Raw genomic sequence first — 14,112 nt, 5'->3', positions numbered from 1 at the left:
TTACACTGCCGCTTCTGCACGCAGTCATGGTCACGCAGAGCCTGACGTCATAGTGCAAAGCGTACTGACTCCAGAGTGCCAGTTCCCATAATTGAGAACTTTTCTTACAGCAGACTGATCTTCCCACTCCAGTGACTCCAAACCTGCATGCAGTTCCACTGGAATGTGACTTTTGAGTTCCCCAAATGGTGTGTGTGTTTTCTAATTTATGAGAGCCGTCTTCGCGTTGTGCTACGAGAGACGCTGGGTGTCTGGCCTCAGGGAGGGGAAAACCAGAGAAGGAACTCGGTTTGAGTGGTTGGAGAGTCAGGCAGGAGCTGGCATCCGGCATGTGAAATAGAAGTGGATTGGATTGTATTTTCCCCTGAGTAGGTTGGTGGGATTAAATTTAATTACCATTTTAGTAGGCAGAAGAAGGGAAAAATTTCCACACAGTAGAAACAAAAAGAATTGCTACAGTAGACCTTGAATCATAATAAGGACTTCTTGTGAATCACTGGAGGCCCCAGTAAGAACTGATTATTCAGAACACAAAGAATCAAAATAGGACCGTGATAAAATTATACCTGAACAATGATTTGGCATGTGAAAGTAATTACCGTTCTGTGTAGGACTTGGGAAGGGTCTGGCATTGGGGGGTGGAGCAACGAGTATGGACTCAAATGGCTCCAGGGGTGGGGGGATGGCCCAGTAGCATCACCTGGACCCTTACAGTGCCTTGCTTCCCAAGAAACTCCAAGCACTCCACAAATGGATTTCAATTTTCACTCCTTGCATTCCCAAGGAATGGTGGCAGGTAATCCTATTTCTGTTTTCGGTGCAGATACTAAACCAGATTTATATGGCTAACAGTATGGGTAATGAAAGTATTGCATGACTTTGAGGTGGCCATCCTCATGCCATTACTATGGCTTTGCACAGGTGCTCAAAACAAGGAGTTGGAGCAATTTGGAGCCTAAGAGGGATTCAGAGCAGTGAGGTTTTGAATGGAAGATGTTTTAATAAGAACTTAACTTACATTTTTACTTTGTCTGTATGCCTAAAGAGTGACATAGGATCACAAACTTTCACAAGGTAAACTAAAAATCCTAACTGATAAAGTAATAGTGTGATATTTTAACTGGCAACTTTTTTTTTAATGACTTCAAAAACAGTGGTGCATCTTCTAATTCCTATCTTTTTTTTTTTTTTTAAAGAATTTATTTATTTATTTGACAGAGAGAGACACAGCCAGTGAGAGAGGGAACACAAGCAGGGGGAGTGGGAGAGGAAGAAGCAGGCTCCCAGTGGAGCAGGGAGCCCGATGCAGGGCTCGATCCCAGGACCCCGGAATCATGCCCTGAGCTGAAGACAGACGCTTAACGACTGAGCCACCCAGGCGCCCCATGTAATTCCTGCTATCTTAAATTCAGTGAAATATGTTAGTATTAACCATTAGCAATTTTTGAACCCTCAGCACTGGGCTAAGCCCTTTCTATGCATTGTATTGTTTATTTTCTTATACCCATTTCACCGATGATGAAGCTATGGCTTAAAAAGGCAAGACAACTCACAAAAATACAAATAATTTCATAACCTTTCCTGTGTAGAACTTTTCAGCGGTTTCACATTGGATCTGAGTAAAACCTAAACTCCTTACTTGGGCTCTGGTGCCCTTTTATAATATGGCCCCTATCCACTTCTCCCACCCATCTCCCTGTCTGGCTCTACTGTTCATGTTCACTTGCCATTCTCTGTGCTTTGAATGTGCTTGCCCAAGAACTTGACCTACCTGGCTCATTCTCGTCATTTGTGTCTCAGCGTAACTGCCGTCTGCTCAGAGAGGTGTTTGACGTTTAGCCCAAAACAGGCAATCAATCGCTATCACATCATGTGGCTTCATCTTAATTTTATTTAAAATATTTTTTATCAAACTTAACACATATACAAAAAGCACACAAATCTTCAGTACACAAATAACTTGAGTTTTTGCAAAGTGAACTTGCCTGTGTAACAGCACCCTGCTCAAGACAGAATATTACCAGCATCCTGAAGCCCCTTCCCGTGTTCCCTTCTAGTCACTACACCCGAAGGGTAACTGCCACCCTGACTTCTATCAGCAGTGAGTAAACTTGGGATCAGAAGTCCTTATTTTTGCTTGGTTCCTTCAGTCAGTATTTCATCTCTGAGTCGTAGTTCACTCATTCTCCTTGCTATGTAGTATTTCATTGTATGACTCTACCACAGTCTCTTCACTCTAGCTTACTGTCGATGGGCATTTGGCTGGTTTTCAGGGGGGAGTATTACAAAGAGTGCTGCTGTGAATATTGAATGTATTTTTTTGGTATCGTGGGAATTAATTCTGTAAGAACTATGTGGTGTATGCTTATTTAAACTGTCCTGTCTAGTTCTACCCCTATTAAAAAGTAATCTTGGGAAAGTAAAGAACTTATATGATAATCTACATATTTAATTTTTACAATCTGAGTTTTGATATATATGTGTACCCATGGAACCATTACCACAATCAAGATACTGAACAAATCTGTCACCCCCAAAGTTTGCTTGTTCCTTAAAATCTCTTCTCCCTGCATCTCCTGCCCCTGACAGCCACTGACTTGATGTCACTCTACATTAGTTTGCATTTTCTAGAATTTCATATAAATGGGATCATAAATCTTTTTCCTTTCTCTCAGCATAGTTATTTTGAGATTCATGTTGCATGCATCCGTAGATTTTTATTCACGAGTAGCATTTTATTGTACGGGTTTACTACAATTTGTTCGTTCATCATTGATGGACACTTGAGTTGATTCCACTTTCTGTCTCTTATAAATAATGCTGCTATGAACATTGAGGGATAAGCTTTCATGCATGTGCTTTCACTTCCCTTGGGTAGGTGTCTAGGACTGAAGTGGCTGAGTCGTACAGTAGGTGTCTGCTTAACTCTGTAAGAATCCGTCAGCCTGTGTAAGAGTTCCAGTTGCTCCTTAGCCTTCCTACTACTGATCTGTTTTTTTTTTTTTTCATTTTAGCTAATCTAGCAGGAGTGGCAGTATCTCATGGTTTAATTCAGATTTCCCTAATGACTAATGTTGAGCATCTATTTATGTATTACTTGCCATGTGTATCTCTTATATAGTGAAGTATCTGTTCACATTTCTTGTTCATTTTTAAAAATTGGGTTTTTCTTGTTAAAAATTATAAAGCTTATAAAAATATATTCTACACAGAAGGCTTTTGTTAGATAGCTATTTTACAAATATTTTGTCCCAGACTGTGGCTTGCCATTCCATTCTTACAACAGTGTCTTTTGTTTTCTACTCTGTGGAAACCAGAGCTGTGGTTGGCCCATGTGGGTGCTCAAAAATTGTTCCTTAAAACGTGGACTTACGGAAAGGTGGTCCCTTAGCAGGCATCTCAGATTCCAAATCACTTTTGACCAACCCCGGTGTTCCCAATCTGAAGCCTATACATTATGCATATGGGGATGTATACTAGGTCTATAACATAATATGTTTACTCGAAGGAATTTCTGGTGTGATAATAATAGCTAACATGTTCTGAGAGAGGACTCTGTATCAGGCCCTGGTCTAAGCACTTGTTGTTCATTAAAAAAAGAAATGAGGGAACGCCTGGGTGGCTCAGTGGGTTAAGTGTCTGCCTTCAGCTCAGGTCATCCCAGGGTCCTGGGGTCCATGGGGCTCCTTGCTCAGTGGGGAGCCTGCTTCTCCCTCTGCCTGCTGTCTCCCCTATTTGTGTGTACATACTCTCTCTCTGACAAATAAATAAAATATTAAAAAAAGAAGTGAGATAGGGATACATCATAGCACTATTATGAAAGTAAGGAATCTGAGGCTGTTGGAGATGAAGATACCTTGTCCAAAGTCACTAAGAGGGAAATTGGTGAAGCTAGTGTTGGAGCGTGCTATTCTGGCTCCTTAGTCTATGGAGGGCAGATGTGTGGAAGGGATGAAGAATGACTAGAGCAAGCACAGTGACATTTCCGTTATGCAACTTGGCATTGTTTCACGGGCTGTGTGAACACATACTTTTATTTTTTTGAAGATAATATTATAAAACAATTACATGTACTCAGGGGTTAATTACTGCTTAATTTCAAGGCATAGACATGTAGCTACAAGACCATCTCAGTCTCTGCTTGTAGAAACCAGTTGGGATGATTGTGGCTGCCATACCGCCACCCGTCAGCCCCTGGTCTTAGTGGCACTGCTACCTTCTCTTTCAGTCTGTGTTGTTAGACCTGATACCCGCAGATTACAAGTCGTTTTCACTGGGCCAGCATTGGATGGGTTGGCCTGCTTTTTAGTGTTTCAGGTTTAGATTTAATGTACTAGATTGTTCTTCATTAGTAAAATAAGATTTTTCTCCCTCCTTTCCCTCCTCAGTTATCCAAACACATTTATTTGGGGACAGAGAGAAAGAGGGTGTGTGTGTTAGTAACGTTTAGGGGTTGCTGGGTGGTCTTTGGTAAGTCTCATCAAAAGGAAAACTGGGGGGCGCCTGGTGGCGCAGCGGTTGGGCGTCTGCCTTCGGCTCAGGGCGTGATCCTGGCGTTGTGGGATCGAGCCCCACATCAGGCTCTTCCGCTGAGCCTGCTTCTTCCTCTCCCACTCCCCCTGCTTGTGTTCCCTCTCTCGCTGGCTGTGTCTATCTCTGTCAAATAAATAAATAAAATCTTAAAAAAAAAAAAAAAAGGAAAACTGGGCAGGATAGTACATTTCAAGAAAACACATTTGGGGGCAGATTAATTTGTAAGGAGGAGATCGTTGGCCAGCACTTTGTAAACAATCTGGTGCTCATTTTACTCAATTTAAATATTCCAAAGTCATTAAAAATATTCAAGTAGTGCTTAGGCAGCACAGAATGTATGAAAATGTGAAGCAAATCATGCTATCTATATAAACTGTTATACTTCTTCCATTGCTGATGTGGCTACCAGATGTCTTTTGTGAGCTGACTTGGATAGTGTTTTCCTTATCGCTAGAGTTATTTGAAGACTTATTTCCTAAATATCTCCAACCGTGGGTGTATGTGGTGTGTATATAATGAAACTTTGCAAAGTTTTCATTCGTCTATCTCAAGAAATGGTGAAACCTGACTTTGCTAATTTTTATTGGTCCATATTAAGAAACTTATTCTTCATTTGGGTCATAGTGGCAGAGTATATTTGGCAAAGGTAATCTTAACGGTTAATGGTCAAAGGAAGATTTCAAGTTTGGGATCCCAGAGTTGGAATTTTAAATGGTAGTGTCTGGAGATGTCAGAAAAGCAAATGTCTGCCAAATTAAGTCTAGTTAAATACTACCTTTAATATAGCCTTGGTTTGCCTTGCTGATATTTGTGTCTTTCGAAAGAAATAGCTGTCAATTTGGGCTACATGCCGGAGTCACTTGGGGAGCTTTAACATTACTGATGTCTGGGCCCAAGTCCAAGTGATTTGGTTTAATTGATCTGTGGTATGGCTAGGACATCAGGATTTTTTTTAAAAGCCTTTATTTATTTTTAAAAAATACTTTAATTCCAGCGTAGTTAACATACAGTGTTATATTAGTTTCAGATGTGCAATATAGTGATTCAACATTCTATACATTACTCAGTGCTCATCATGATATGCGTACTCTTAATCCCTTTCACCTGTTTCACCCATCCCCCCCCCACCTCCCTACCCCTGGTATGCTCTCTATAGTTAAGAGTCTGTTTTTTGGTTTGTCTCTTTCTTGGTTTTCTTTCTTTTCTTTTGTTTTTTTTCTTTGTTTCTTAAATTCCACAAATGAGTGAAATCATTTGGTATTTGTCTTTGATTTACTTCACTTAGCATTCTATCCTCTAGATTCATCCATGTTGTTGGAAATGGCAAGATTGCATTCTGTTTTATGGCTGCGTAATATTCCGTTGTAATTCCGTAGTAATACGTACATACTGCATCTTTATCCATTCATCTGTTGTTGGACACTTGGGCTGCCTGTGTAATTTGGCTATTGTAAATAATGCTCCAATAAACATAGGGGTGCATATCTTTTCAAGTTCATGTTTGTATTCTTTGAGGAAATACCCAGCGGTGGAATTACTGGATTGTATGGTAATTCTACTCTTAATTTTTTGAGGAAGCTCCATATTTTGTACAATGGCTGCACCAGTTTGCATTCCCACCAACAGTGCATGAGGGTTCCTTTTCCTCCACATCCTTGCCAACACTTATTGTTTCTTGTGTTTTTAGTTTTAGCCATTTAAAAAAAATTTTTTTATGTTATGTTAGTCACCATACAGTGCATCATTAGTTTTTGATGTAGTTTTCCATGATTCACTGTTTGCATGTAATACCCAGTGCTCCATGCAATACGTGCCCTCCTTAATTCTGACAGGTATGAGGTGATATCTCATTGTGGTTTTGATTTGCATTTCCCTTATGATGAGTGATGTTGAGCATCTTTTCATGTACCTGTTGGCCATCTGTCATCTTTGGAGAAACGTCTATTCATGTCTTCCACCCATTTTTTAATTGGGTTGTTTTTTGGTGTTGAGTTGTATAAATTCTTTATATAGTTTGGATAGTAACTTTTTAAAGATTTTATTTACTTGAGAGAGAGATCAAGAGATAGAACATGAGTGGGGGGAGAAGGAGAGGGAGAAGCAGACTCCTTGCTGAGCAGGGAGCCCCCAATGTGGGGCTCAGTCTGAGGACCCCGAGATCATGACCTGAGCCGAAGTCATACACTTAACTTGTGGAGCCATCCAGGGGCCCCAGATAGCAACTCTTTATCATATGTGTCACCTGCACATAGATTCTCCCATTCAGTTGGTGTCTTTTAGTTTTGTTGATCATTTCCTTTACAGTGCAGAAGATTTATTTTGATGTAGTCCCAATAGGTTATTTTTGCTTTTGTTTCCCTTGCCTCAGGAGACAGATCTAGAAAAATGTTGCTATGGCCAATGTCAGAGAAATTACTGCCAGTACTCTATTCCAGGATTTTTATGGTTTCATGTCTCACATTTAGGTCTTAAATCCATTTTGGGTTTATTTCTATGTATCATGTAAGAAAGTGGTCCAGTTCCATTCTTTAGCAATATAGCGGTCTAGCTTTCCCAACACCATTTGTTGAAGAGACTTTTTTCCATTGCATATTCTTGCCTCCTTTGTCATAGATTCATTGACCATATATTCAAGGGTTTATTTCTGGGCTGTCTATGCTGTTCTTATCTATGTGTCTGTTTTTGTGCCACTACCATACTGTTTTGATTACTACAGCTTTGTATTATATCTTAATTTTTGGGATTGTGATACCTCCAGTTTTGTTCTTTTTCAAGATTTCTTTGGTTATTCGGGGTCTTCTGTGGTTCTATACAAATTTCAGGATTATTTATTCTAGTTCTGTGAAAAATGGTGTTGGTATTTTGATAGGGATTTCATTAAATCTGTAGAATGCTTTGGGCGGTATAGACAATTTAACAGTATTCTTCCAATCCATGAGCATGAAATAGCTTTCCATTTGTTTGTGTCCTCTTCAATTTCTTTTATCAGTGTTTTATAGGTTTCAGAGTTCAGATCTTTTACCTCCCTGGTTAAATGTATTCGTAGATATTATTTTTGGTGCAATTCTAAATGGGATTGTTAATTTCTCTTTCTGTTGCTTCATTATTAGTGTATAGAAATGTAACAGATTTCTGTATATTGATCTTGCATCCTGCAACCTTACTGAATTTATCAATTCTACAAACGTTTTGGTGGAATCTTTGGAGTTTTCTATATTTAGTATCATGTCAAATGTAAATAGGGATGTTTTATTTCTTCCTTACCAACTTGGATGCCTTTAATGCTTTTTCTGGTCTGATTGCTGTGGCTAGGACTTCGGTACTATGTTCAATAAAAGTTGTGAGTAGACATCCTTATAGGACAACAAGATTTTTGGAAGCCCTCCAGGTGCAGAGGAGGTTGAGAACCACTGACCAAAATGTAGAGGAAGCAATGAGGGGCATCTGTGATTATGGTCTTAACTCTGACCAACAAGGGTAAGATGGTGAAAAGAAGCAGTGAGTCTTGGGAGGAAGTGGCTATCATTTTAGTGTTGGAAGGTAGAGCTTCACTGTTAGGAAAATGCTTACAGAATGGAAAGTCAAGGGAAACATCAATAGGATCTGGTGGCCAGAGGCTTTCCAAAGTTTGGCAACTCAAGAGGATGAAGAGGCTTCTTTAGAATAAAATTCTGACCTTACAGACTTTCAAGCAGTATTCTCCAAAAGGTAGTTTCTATAACATATGTGGTACACATTATGATGTCGTGTAATTCACAAACTTAAGAATAGTTATTTATGCACTTATGTAATACATACTAAACGAAAGAGGTATATTAAACTTGTGAATTTATTTGAAGACTCATTTTTTAAAGTGAGTCAATTTAAAATTGATTTAAACAAAATTATAAATAAATCCATAGACGGAATAAATAAGGAATGTGGGATGTGAATAAATTTAAAAACATTTGAGAAATATTAAGTCAGCAAAGACAATGCATCTTAAAAAAATGGTACACTGACCTCAGAGTTTTGAAGGAATGGTACTTACAAATGTGAAGAGACAAAAACCAAAAAACAAAAAAACCCCAAAACAAAGACAACATCATGCCGTGAACCTTCAAGAACATTTTCAGCTAGTCTGTAGATGTCATAGTCTGGGTTTCAAAAATGCAAAGGCAATAATTTGAAAGCTTGAAGAAATGATGTTCTCAGTGAAAAACACCAGGAAGGGATAAGCCTACTTCTGAAGAGGCAAATGGTGGAAGGTAGAGATGACAGGCGAAATCAAAACTATTCAAGTCAAAACTATTCAAGTCTGATTTTTCCCACCAAGTAGAATGAGCTAGAACCAAATTTAAGCCCAACATAGATTAGGCAAAGATAGGATCCAATCACACACCCAACTAAATCCCTGATGGTAGGAAAAAGGAAATTTTTGCCAGTGTAACCATTGAGCTGTCTTATCTGTTACTTTCCTTTCTAAAAGCAGATATTTGTGGCCTCTTGTTATTTCCTCCTTTCTATTTTTTTAAAAAAAATTTATTTAAATTCAATTTAGTTAACTTATACTGTAGTAGTAGTTTCAGGGGTAAAATTTAGTGATTCATCAGTTGCCTGTAACACCCAGTGCTCATTACATCAAATGCCCTCCTTAATGCCCATCACCCAATTACCCCATCCCCCCACCCACCTTCCCTCCAGCAACCCTCAGTTTGTTTCCTGTAGTTGAGAGTCTCTTAGGATTTGCCTACCTCTCTGTTTTCATCTTAATTTTCCTTCCCTTACCCTATGGTCATCTGTTTTGTTTCTTAAATTCACTCATGAGTGAAATCATATCATATTTGTCTTTCTCTGATGACTGATTTTTACTTAGTATAATACTCTCTAGTTCCATCCACATTGTTGCAAATGCCAAGATTTCATTCTTTTTGATAGCTGAGTGATGTTCCATTGTCTTGTTTATCCATTCATCTGTTGATGGACATTTGGGCTCTTTCCATAGTTTGACTATTGTGGACATTGCTGCTATAAACACTGGGTGCAGGGGCCCTTCTCATCACTATGTTTGTATCCATTGGATAAATACCCAGTAGTGCAATTGCTGGGTCTTAGGGTATTTAACTTTTGGAGGCACCTCCATACTGTTTTCCGGAGTGGCTGCACCAGTTTGCATTCCCACCAACAGTGTAAGAGTGTTCCCCTTTCTCTGCATTCTTGCCCAGACATGAACATGCATTTCTCCAAAGAAGACAATCATGAAAAAATGCTCAACATCACTTGGCATCAGGGAAATATAAATCAAAACCACAATGAGATACCACCTCACACCAGTCAGAATGGCTAAAATTAACACCTCTCTTCTATTTTTTTTTTTAACACAGGGTTGTCCCCAAAACCCAGAATCTGAGTCATCATCATTATGAGGCTGCCAGAAACATAAGACAATTTTGGATGGCCTCAACAGATAAGTAGTAAGAGTTTTTCTCTAACCGAATTGTTCAGCAAATGACCTGACCATTTTTCATGGTCCATTTACCTTCCCAGAATCTCTGATTTGATTGATCTGGTGTCAGGCCTGGATAGCTGCATTTTTATGAAGACATTGTAGGTGTATCTGGTGCATACCAAAGGTTTCCAGTGTTGGTTGAGAATGTGGAAGTGATGGTGATGAGGTTTCCCATACTGGTCAGCATGCAGATGTTCCTTCTGGGAGGCTCTTTTAAATAAAATGATCACAACTGGTTTATTGACATACAAGGTGGAAAGAATAATGTACCCCATATACCCACCAGCAGCATAAAAAATAAAATATTACTATAATGTGATTGAAATCCTGCTGTGTACCAGTCCCCAAATTGTATTGCCTTCTCTCTCTCAGAAATAATCACTCCTGGTTTATTTTTAATTAACAGCTTTATTGAGTTATAATTAATATTCCATACAATAGAAGTATACAGTTCAGTGATATTCAGATTTGTGTAGGCATCCCCATAATCAGTTTTAGAACATTCTCATCACGCTGAAAAGAAACCTAGTAATCATTAGCAGTCATTCTCTTCTTCCTTACACTCTGAACTCTAAACCCTAAGCTACCACCAGTCTCCTAACTCTATGGACTTAGCTATTTTGGACATTTTATATAAGTAGGATCATCTAGTTGTGTTCTTTTTTGACTAGCCTTTTTTTTTTTTATGTAGCATAGTGTTTTTAAGGCTCATCCATGTTTATACCATCTATTAGGATTGCATTTCTTTTTATGACCAAAAATTGTTGTATGGCTACACTGCGTTTTGCTTATCCATTCATTAGTTGATGGACATTTGAGTTGTTTTCACTTTTTGGCTATTGTAAATAATGCTGCTTCTATCAATACTTGAACACAATTTTTATGTGAACATATGTGTTCAATTATCTTGAGTATATACCTAAAATGGAATTATTAGGTTGTTTGGTCACTGTGTTTTGAAGAATTGCCAAACTGTTTTCCAAAGTTATGTACCATTTTATATTCCCATGAGAGATCTAGTTTCTCCACGTCGTTGTCACTTCTTGTTATGATCTGTTTGATTCAAGCCATCCTAGGTTGTGTGAAGTGGTATCTCATTGTGTTTTTGATTTTCATTTCCCTGATGAGTAATGATGTGGAACATTTTTTTTTATGCACTTATAGGTCATTTGTGTGCTTTGAAAAAAATGTATTTTTTTTAATTAGGCTATTTGGGCACTCTTATAATCCAATAATAAAAATAAAAAATTATTGAATGATAAGAATTCTTACGTTCTGGATACCACACCATTATCAGATATATGATTTGCAAATATTATTTCCCATTCAGTGAATTGTCTTTTCACTTTCTTGATAGTGTCCTTTGCACAAAAGTTTTTAATTTTGGTGAAGTCAAATTTATCTATTCTTTGGTTGCTTGTGTCTTAAGATACTATTGCCAAATAATCTGAGATCATGCCGATTACCCTGTATGTTTTCTTCTATGAGTTTTATAGTTTTTGCTCTTGTATTTAGGGCTTTATCCATATTTAAATTTTGCATGTGGTGTTGAGGTCGTATGGTCAAATTAATTCTTTCGCATGTAGTTGTCCGAGCTCTGTTTATTGAAAATACCATTCTTGCCTTCATTGAACTGTCTTAGCTCCTTCCTGGGTATATACTCAAAAGAATTGAAATCAGGATCTTGAGAAGATACCTACACTCCTGTGTTCATTGTAGCATTATTTACAATAGAAAAGACATGGAAACAACCTAGGTGTCCATCAACAGATGAATGGATGAAAAAAATGCAGTATACACATACAATGGAATATTATTGCACCTCAAAAAAGAAGGAAATTCTGCCATTTGCTACAACATAGATGGACTTAGAAACATTATACTAAGTGAAATAAGCCAGACACAGAACAAATGCTACATGATGCCAGTTATGTTAGCCATCTATAATAGTCAGACTTTTCTTTTTTTCTTTTAGGTTTATTTAGAGAGCCAGAGAGTGTGCTCAGGTACACATGTGAGCTGGGGGAGGGGCAGAGGGAGAGAAGCAGACTACCCACTAAGTATGGAGCATGATGCGGGGCTTGATCTCACAACACTGAAATGATGATGTGAGCTGAAATTAAGAGTCAGAGTCTCAACCTGAAATTAAGAGCAGAGGCTCAACTGACTGAGCCACCCAGGTACCCCTAGAATAGTCAAACTCTTAAAAGCAGAATGGGATGGAGTTACTGGGGACCAGGGGGAGGAGGACTTGAAGTGTTGGTGACTGGGTACGGTTTCATCTGTGCAAGACTAGCAAGTACTAAGGATCTACTGTACAATAGAGTATAATTAAAAGTACTGTACTGCATACTTAAGAATTTGAAAGGGTATATGTTGTGTTAAATGTTCAAGAACGGGGAAGGAAACTTCTAGAGGTGATGATTAAGGTTATGGCATTGTATGTGGTGATGGTATCATGGGTATATACTTCAGAATAATCAAGGTATACATATTAAGTACGTTCAGCTTTCTATATGTCAACCATGACTCAATTAAAAAAAAAAAACTTAGACCTGTCAAGATACAATTTTTAAGAAAAAAAAATGAATTGACCATAGATGTATGTTTTTGTTTTTCATGGACTTTAATTTTTATTTCATTGACATATATGTCTATCCTTTGCCTGGCTTGAGGTGCTTGCTTAATATATCTTTGTGGCTGATGCCTGGAAATTCAGTCAGTCTGAGAAGGCTCTTAGAAATCTGTATTTTTATATACGCACCACCAGATGACTCTGGGGTCAAGACTGAGAAACCGTGAGAATGCTTCTCAAACTTCAATGAACATAGGACACACAAGGGCTCTTGTTAAATGCAGATTATGATATGGGAGGTCTGGGTTGGGGTCTGAGGTTCTGCATTTCTAACAAGTCCCCAGGTGCTGATGCTGCTCACACACGGCACTGTTAGTGGTAGGGCCCTGGGAGGTCTCCTGCAATAGCCATCACCCATGCCTTCCCGGTGGACCTCTGAGGCACTAATAGGCTTCTTCAGATATGTGAAATTTCTTCCCTATTAGTCTTTGCCTTTATACTAACACTGATGATGTGATGAGCTTCTCTAGCTGGTATATGGTACCTACGTGTCAGAAGGTGGTTTTTGAAAAGCTTCAGGACATTATTTCTGGGCATACAGAAGACCTGTGGAGCCAAGAATGCCTAATTGAGAAAGGGATTTATTGGTTTCTGAACAACATACTGACCATAATGTTCCCATTTATTTTAATTCTACCCTTTCCCAGAAGATGTCTATTGGCAGATTATTTTTCTCGTACATTTGATACTTGAATGCAGATAAATAATTGCAGCATGTTTGCCTAAAAAACTGGTTTAGATAAGCCACTGGTGCTGGATTATATCAGTTTATCCAACATCCACTTGATCTGCCTTTATTTCAGAGATGATCTGTTTTGAAGGCTCATGTGTTAGAATCTTCCCAATTTTTTTTCTTACTGCTTGCCTTTAGGAAGTCATCCTAATTATTGGGATGTTGAGTATCTCCATTTTTATGGAAGGAGAATTTATCCCTCTCCTCTCTGAGAAACTGCTGTTTCTCAAGTACTTTGGTGAGGTTTGCACTTTATAGTCCTCAAATGTGTGCTGGGTTGTGCCCTTGCATATCACTGTGTGCTAATCTGGGCTGGTGCAGTAAGTGGTCATTGATTTCCTGGTAAAGGGGCTTTGTCATTTCAGGCAACTGCAGCTGTTAATTCTGGATGTCAATTTCTAGTAAACCCACGTTTTAAAAATGAGCTTTTTTTGTGCAGTGTTAGCATTCCTAACAGTGGCAGTGTTCTAAATTACAAGCACTGGTTTTGTTGTTGTTGTTGTTGTTTGTTATTGTCCTTCATTGTTTTCTGAATGTTTCAGGAAGCTTTGGTGCTCTTCAGATAAGTGTCACTAGGGTCAGTGGTGATTTTCTGATTTGAAGTTGTCTTGGTGTGACCACCTTTGGTAGTTCCGTATTTAGCCTGTATTTGAGGAATGGATTAAAACGTATATTTTTTCCTCTTCTTACTACACAGTGTTTTTAATATGAGTAATGCATGCA

The 14,112-nt window shown here is 38.5% G+C and overlaps 1 protein-coding gene across 2 annotated transcripts in view; it reads left to right on the top strand.

Moving 5' to 3' along the window:
* Nucleotides 1-14,112, top strand: part of PAK5 (p21 (RAC1) activated kinase 5) — a 292,039-nt gene that overhangs the window by 23,254 nt on the left and 254,673 nt on the right. The window contains exon 2 of one of the 2 annotated variants that reach the window (XM_034641341.1): nt 9,897-9,986. The exons of the other annotated variant lie outside the window; for it this stretch is intronic. The gene's annotated coding sequence lies outside the window, so the exon portion shown is untranslated. The remainder of the gene's footprint in view (nt 1-9,896; nt 9,987-14,112) is intronic. 2 annotated transcript variants of the gene reach the window in all.

This window comes from Ailuropoda melanoleuca, chromosome 13 (assembly GCF_002007445.2).
Source record: "Ailuropoda melanoleuca isolate Jingjing chromosome 13, ASM200744v2, whole genome shotgun sequence".
NCBI lineage: Eukaryota > Metazoa > Chordata > Mammalia > Carnivora > Ursidae > Ailuropoda > Ailuropoda melanoleuca.
This window is presented reverse-complemented; position numbering and strand designations above follow the sequence as displayed.